This window comes from Phoenix dactylifera, chromosome 2 (assembly GCF_051530095.1).
Source record: "Phoenix dactylifera cultivar Ajwa chromosome 2, Ajwa_hap1_PhDact_Kaust_v1.1, whole genome shotgun sequence".
NCBI lineage: Eukaryota > Viridiplantae > Streptophyta > Magnoliopsida > Arecales > Arecaceae > Phoenix > Phoenix dactylifera.
The window spans coordinates 26,131,724-26,139,952 of NC_143191.1; positions in this window are offsets into that span (position 1 = coordinate 26,131,724).

The following is an 8,229-nucleotide window of genomic DNA, read 5'->3' on the forward strand; positions in this document are numbered from 1 at the left end:
CTCATAAAGAATAAAATGAATTGATATTTCTGCAACTAAAATCTTTTTATTGAATATTCTATATGCATTGCTTGATGAATGATATCCAAGGATAGACATATCTCTATCAGATTTGGCATTACTTTCAAGAAACCATATCAAGTATAACATATACTACTGATAAATATGAAAGATATGCAATAGTTCATTTTCTATTTTTCAGAAGATCAAAAGGAGTTTTCATCAAAAATAGATCTAATAGAAATCATATGTATGACAAGCAGTGATGATAGCTTTAAAAAAAATATTTAAGTAGATGACTATCATACACAATTGTCTTTTTCATTTCTTCAAGAATTCTATTAACCCTATTTTACTTATGGTGTCCTTGGTGCTGAAATAATTAATTTCTGTATGAACTTTATCAGGATTTTGGTTTTCAACACTGTACCATGATACTCTTTATCTTCATAGTTTGGAAACCTTTATCATTTGAAACACTTTTACAAGATTTAGCAAATATAGAAAATATTTCAATTTTATTTGCCAAGAACAAATCCAATGTAAGCTTTTGAAAACTTAGTGATGGAAACAACATCTTTAGATTTAGAAATTGATTTTTGTTTGTTTCCTCAGTTAGCATGCATAGCAAACTTTGACCTTTCAGAAGATAATCTAAGTAAGCCAATGGCAAGGTCTTTTGAGATTAAGTACATACTAGCATGAGTTGATTTTATATGCCAAAGATGGTTTCTTTAATCTTGGTATTCATAGTGCATATATTCAAAAGCACACCAAGTACACATTATCATATCTCTGATCAATAAACAATAATGCCATGGATAAAAAACTCTCAATCAAGCATATAGAGAATTCATAGAGTTATTCTTAATAAATTGATTAATCATTTAGCAACTTATCCAATAGTGAGGAAAGTATACTATAAAATGAAGTGATTTGATTATATTTCCAAAAGTATTTTCTATATCACAAAATTGATCAATACATGCAATTCATATTTTAATCAAATACTAAAGCCAAAATAATGATGAGATGCAAGGATTACTGCTTTCATTATTATTATTATTATTATTTTTATTTAAAATTACTTTTCATAAGTATGTTTTAAGTTTCATTTTTTTTGACGTATGTCTAGAACACCCATTTGTATGAATCTATTTGTTCCATGGGTATCTTGGCACATCTATGTTTACATCCTCATATTTTCATTTTGGGTACCCAAGCTTGCTTGGGTCCTTGAGAGTTAGGACATATGGTTCCTTTTGGAACCCAGATTTGTTTAATTGTAATAACTTTACCACTTGATTTAATTATGTTAGAACGATAGGTAAAGTTGTTATGCCCATTCTTTTTATGCTTGAAATAAGTTATCTTATTTAATGATTTGCTTGGTGAATTGATAACCTTTTTCTCTAGAGATTTATTATTAAGTAAAGGAGTCAAGCCAAATTTTGATTTATCATAAGCAATACATTGGCTTTCAAACATTATTTTTAATCTTTCTGAACTTACATTGAATTTGTTAATAAGAGATTTTGATTGGTTAATTTCTTCACATAAGTTTTGATTTTCTTTAATTAAACTCTGATTTTTTTGAATCAATTGTTCTAAATTTAACCTTAAGCTTCCATTTTCAGAATTTAGTTTATCTTGTATTTCATCACTAGAGTTTCTTTCTTTTGAAATTTTCAGATTTAGTTTCTTAAGATTTTTATTCTTTATAGCTAATTTTTTACATTCACCATACAAATCATGAAAAGCATTTAATAATTCATCATAAGGGAATTCTTTTTGAAAATCATTTGATATAAAGGTAGATTCAGATTTTACCTTATCTTCTTGTGCCATGAAGCACAAGTTAGTTACCTCTTGTAGTTCTTTGGAGCTAATATCATCATTGTTGCTCCTAGCTTTCAATTTCTTGCGTCACTCTTCCTTGGTCAAGACTTTCTTGCTTTTTATCTCTTTCTTCCTTTCTTCTTGCTTCCTCTTCTTCTTTGTCTTTAGGAAGCTTTTTGAATCTTTCGGTGTTTGGAAATGGATCCTTGTTTTCATCACCGAACTCTTTGTTTTTTGAACTGTTCTGCCTCGGAGTCGACTCGGGCCTTATTGGAGTCGACTCGGCTAACTTGGGAGTCGACTCTGAAATACTTGGAGTCGACTCGACTGAGGTGGGAGATTCAACACCTTTTTCTGCAGTCTCATTGTTAGTATGTAATTGAAGCACATGTGAGCTAATCTGAGATTTATCATAAATATTTTCTAAAGTATCTCAGATCTCCTTAGCAGATAAGCATGCAGAAATCTTATGAAATATAGATTCATGGATAGCACAATATAGAATGTTCATAGCATTAGCATTCAATTGTGCTAAGTCTTTTTCATTGACAGCTTGAGAGAGTGTATGAGAGTCATTTATAATGATACTCCATATTTTATAGTTTTGTGATTGAACAAAAATGCGCATGCGTGCTTTCCAATATGTGTAGTCTAAGCCATTAAGTAGTGGAGGTCTATCAATTAATTGTCCCTCTTCTAGAAAACTATCTATTTGAGTTGTCATGATCTTTGGCTCTTGATCATGAGATCAATAATTAATCTTAGAGCACCTGCTCTGATACCACTTGTTGCCCAGTAGATACAACCCAAGAGGGGGGGTGAATTGGGTCTTTTAAAACTTTTAAGCTACTTCTAACACTTTTCAATTAATTATGCTAAGTTATATAGTTGCACAGTGGAATTTAAACTTAGCAATACGTTGATTTATCGAATGAGACTTGATTAAGTAAATTGAATATGCTTGCAACTAAAGGATGAGCGGATAAGAGTTAAGCAGGCAATTTATCTAGGTAAGTAAGTGAGCAAGATAGACAATGACAAAAAGCATCACAAACACAACAAACATATAGTGGTTCGGTGCACCCCAGCACCTACATCCACTCCCCAAGACCTCTTGGGAATTTCACTATAATCCTACATATTACAGCCGGTTGTTTTACAAGCTCACAACCCAACTTATTGTTTTGCGAGATCACAACGAACTCGGTCGGTTTTCACAGGCTCACCGACTAGAACCAACCGATTGTTTTCACGGGCTCACAATCCAACCCAGTTGGTTTTTCCAAAGGCTCACCAACCACAACCTTACACCGTTGGTTTTCTCCTTTGGCTCACCAACAAACCTTAACCCCTTGATTCAATCCCTTGATTGAATCAAGTTACAAGATATTAAAACAAAGGTTTAAAACAAATCAAAGCTTCTTAAACAAGTAAATATAACAATATAAATAAATAGGTAAAGAGAAGCCCTCAAACAAGTTGTGTAGATGAGGAAACTCGGCTTCTTCTTTACTTGACCCTCTTCTGATTTCGCACGAGGTAGAGGATCACTGAGGCAGCACACAGTTGGAGAGGAAGCTTTGGGATTCACTCGGATGCTCTTCTTCTCTCTATTTTTCTTTGAATGGCCCTTTTGTGCTTTTGGGAGATTTTTCTTTGAGATCTCTTTCCTAAATGTTTTCTCCCACTTCCATACTGTCTCCCCTAGCTCTTCTCTTGATTTTATAGCTTTACATGTCGTGGAACCAGAAATCTAGCCGTTAGAGACAAAAATAGAGCCGTTGTCCACAGTCTGCAACTCCTGACAAAGTTCCCATTGGGATCGGAGTCGACTCGCGCGATCTTGAGTCGACTCGACTGTAGCAGGAGTCGACTCATGCTTTTCTGAAGTCGGCTCGGCAACTGTTCCAGATTTGAATTAAAGTGGTCTTCTCGACTGGGAGTCGACTCGACTTAACCCGGAGTCGACTCGCCAAAATCTGGAGCTGACATTGCACTTTTGGAGTCGGCTCATCCCAAGGAATCCATGGATGCATTTTTCAACTTTTCTTACTCGAGTCGACTCGGAAATTCTGGGAGTCGACTCGGTGCTCAGAGTCCGTACTCCCGAGCTTCTGTCTTTTGGCTCGTGCTGTCTCGGAGTCGACTCGAACTGTCTCGGAGTCGACTCGGCTCTCAGTGTCTGAAATTGGCTCTCTGACTTTTTGCTTGTTTTCCTCTGGGAGTCGACTCTAGCTTCCTTTGGAGTCGACCTGCCAACCATCGGAGTCGACTCGAGTTCCTCAGGAGTCGACTCGGCTCTCAGGGTCCAAAATAATTTCTCTGTGTTTCTGCCTTGTTACTCCCTGGAGTCGAATCGTACTATCCAGGAGTCGACTCGAGGACTATTCTTTTGGATTTTCCTTTGAATTTGCTCTTCCAACTTGAGTCCTTTGAACTTGAAACTTGGGTCAATAAATTGTAGCTTTCTTCCAACTTTTCTTGAGAGCTTTGGAGGCCTTCTTGTGTTCTTCCAACTTGCTATATTCCTTGCAAAATAACTATCTTTCTCCTTGCAACACAAACGTTAGTATTTATACTTCAAGGTTTTGTGATCATCAAAATCAATCTTTAAATCAATCTTTGGGTCATCAGTCTCCCCCTTTTTGATGATGACAAAACTTGGAGTATATGCAATATAAAATATATTGTGTTCTAGAAGTAGTGCATAGCTAAGTTGCATGAAGTAGAAAACATATATATTTAAAACATACTTCATGATAATGCTTTAGATTTAATCAGCTTAACATAATCAACATATCTAAATTTAAGCTGGTTTGTATTCAATTCAGAACATACAGAATATAAAGCATTATGAGCATATAGTTAGGTATTTCTCCCCCTTTTTGACAACATCAAAAGGATAGTGAAACATTAAGCACAAAGATAAGACTACTCAAATATTTTTTTTTCTTATTGTACTCTGATTTGCATGTCAAATTATTGCAAGGATATGAATCATATAACTCAAGGCAATAATATTAGAATAAGATTAATGAGCATAGATCAGAGCCAATTAAGATAATTTCAGAGCAGAACACATCGAATGTGATTCCAAGGATAGTTTTCAACTCAAGTGTAGATGGAATCTTTCTTAAGTTAATTCAAGAAGTACCACGAATGATATTCAAAGAAAGCACGAATGGAAATCTAACCTCTCTTCAATAATAAGTATGAAAGCTCGTTCATTTAAGATCTTTTGCCCAATATATTAAGTATTTTATCAACATGAGAGCAATTTAATTAATTTTTAGAGTATAAGTGCAAAACTCATATACTTGAAAAACATATCATCATGTTGGATCATTAATTCTTAATGACTTCAAAGTTCTTTTATGATAATAAGAACATTGGGGCACAAATACCAAAATATGCAATTTTTGATACATCTTAGAGCTCATTTAAAGACTTTCTTTTATTTCTTTAGAAAATAAGCACAATTTGATACATAAAAATATGAATTGGCATAAAATTTGAAGTTCTAAAGAGCAAGCCAATTAGGACTCATTAGTGAATTTCAAAATAGATTTTCTAAAAGATACTCAAGCAAATTCAACATATCATACTCCCCCTTTTTTATTAAATTAGAGGCTCTTAAGGTCAACTGTTTGAATTGCAATTTGGTTCATGATTTATGCATAAGATATATTAACCAAATAACAAGCCTCAAGGTGTATCATAAAGATTTGTATATTTAAATTTCAGATGATACATTTTGGAGAGCATTAGGATCACTTTTCATTTAGTATGCTTTCTCTCTCTTTTAGTTATAGATTTATGCGATTAAGTTCCATAAGATCTCTCCTTCTGAGATTTTCTTTCTCCCCCTCAATTGATCATTCCATTTAAGAGTTTAGAATTTGAAGATAATGTTCAGTAAAATTGTCAATCTCAAAAAAAATATATTTTCTATAAGTTTCAGCTTATTTTCATAAGACTCAATGTTTGAGATAAGACAACCTTTATAGAACTCATCTCAAGGTATAAACTCATTATATAATTAAAGCAAGTCTTGCAATATAAGGAGGTTCATTAAAATCAATCCATAAAAAGATACTGAATATCTAAAGCTCCTCCTCAAAAGATGCATTCTTCTTTAATCATTCTTTTCTATTGTTGAATTTCAGATTTTAATGATAAACGTGAATAAGACTGAAATTCTATGATATCGAGAATGTAGAGTAATCTAGTATTATTCAAAATTTGTGGCAATTACTCTTTCTAATCCTTCAAGAACAAGTTATGCTTTCTCTTAATCTTAGAAAAAATATATAGAAATATTAAACAGAAAATGATTCATTTTAAGCTCAGTTTCTTTCAAAAGCATTTACATTTTCTTTCTTTTAGAATCATTTGAGTGAGCTGAAATATTTCTAGCTTTAAGATCATTCACTCTATATATATTCTGATGGAAGTCTTGAAGAATGTAGGAGAGAAAAACATATAGATGATCATTGAGGTATATAGATTTATAGAACTTAATTACTTAATCACAGTTTTTCAGCAATGTATACACGAAACACAATAAATCTTTTTAATATCAAAATAAAATCATATATTTAGAAATTTTTGTTTGCAATCAAGATCATCGAAAGACACATCATTTGGACCAATATTGGTACGCTCTAAAGATAAGTAATGATATGTTTCGGATGCGTATCGGAGCAATCAACCAAGGCATCAAGATGTTAAGTAAATTAATTCTGTTTTTCTTATATTAAGATTTTATTTAGAAATCATATTGAGTTTAAGCTTTTATATAAAATCAGATTCTGAATTTCATAAAGATTTTCAATAGAGGCTTTCAAAGTCATAATTTGAGATATGTATCTTCCACACTGTAGCTCATCTTAAATCATTATGATTGAAAACACATATTTCAATAACATTAGAGCACTTTCAGAATCTTGGGCATACCAGACAAGGTAGTTCAAGGGCATACCAGACATCTATGGAAGTTGTACAGCGGACAGCATGAGCAAGCACTTCATCGATGAGTGAGGAGTTGATTGCACTAAGAATGAGGTTGTCTTGTATATCCCATATAGCATAATTGGGATTTGGAGAGGTAGAGCCGTCAGGTGCAGTGAGTTCGGTAAGAAGTTTTTTTGCAGTACCATCAATGTACCTGAACATTTGTTGTCTTTTGAGGTATGGCAGCATTTGTGCTCTCCATAAAGGGTTGTTGTTGCGGGTGAGTTTGGAGATATTGGGAGTGAAATTGGGATTGAAAATAGGAAGAGAGGTTATTGTGTTATTGGAGGTAGAAGATTGAGGAGAAGACATATTGAGTGACATTTGTCTTAGGGCTCTGATATTATAAAGAAATTCAAGATGAGAGTTGAGGGAAAGAATTTTTTGTTTTCTGTTGATTTTACATTCATCATGTTACATATTTATACAAGTATAGCGTATTCAAAATTTAAATTTGAATGAATTTGAAATTCAAATTTTCAGCTATTATGACAGCTAAGAATTTCTCTCATGGTGAATCCAAATTTGGCAGCTGTTATCAAAGCGCAGCAACTAGTAATTTTAATTAAATAAAACATTTCTTTAGTTGATGTTATGAATATCAGCTTTTTTTATAATTAAATCCAGATGTTAAAGGAGGATTTGAATAACAAAAACCAAAAACTTGAAGAAAATGTTAAAAAGTCAGTTACTCATTATTTATATATACCTGTAGCATAAAAAATGAGGACTAGGGGATCCTTTTGGTCTATCAAATTTGTCCAGCAATAAAATATTATTTGATTTACGAACAGGACTTTATTATATGAGAATGATCAACGTTAGTAGGTTTCAAAATAAAAATTATGCATATAATTACTAATCTCGATCTCCTCCCTCTCCATTCAAATCCTCCATTTAATAGGATCTTTCTAAGTAACATCTAATTTCCTTTGTCTGTAGACTTACCTTTTTTTTCTTTTGATATGTATCTCCCTCTAACAATCTTATTGACTTCCAATATCTTTATGCCATTTTAATTCAAAATTTTAATTTTTATATTTAACAATATTTTTACTTACCTTTTAAAAGAATATTGCATGAATAAAAGTAAGCATAAGAGAGGGAACAATAATATAACCAAGCGACTGTCTCTGCATGGCTTGGACCACATAGGCAACTGTGATTGATAAGAAATTGCTCCAGTCTGACTCAAAAATCGGGGGTGGGCAAATAAAATTGAGTCCGAGTCATGATTTTGAGTTCCCTGGCCTTGCTTCCATGTGAATATAGATATACAACTAGCCAACACCCTGCATGCAGCAATCAAGAACTGATCATATCATGGCCTGAAAAAAAAAAGAGGAGGGTTCCCTAGCAGCCTGCTAGATATACATA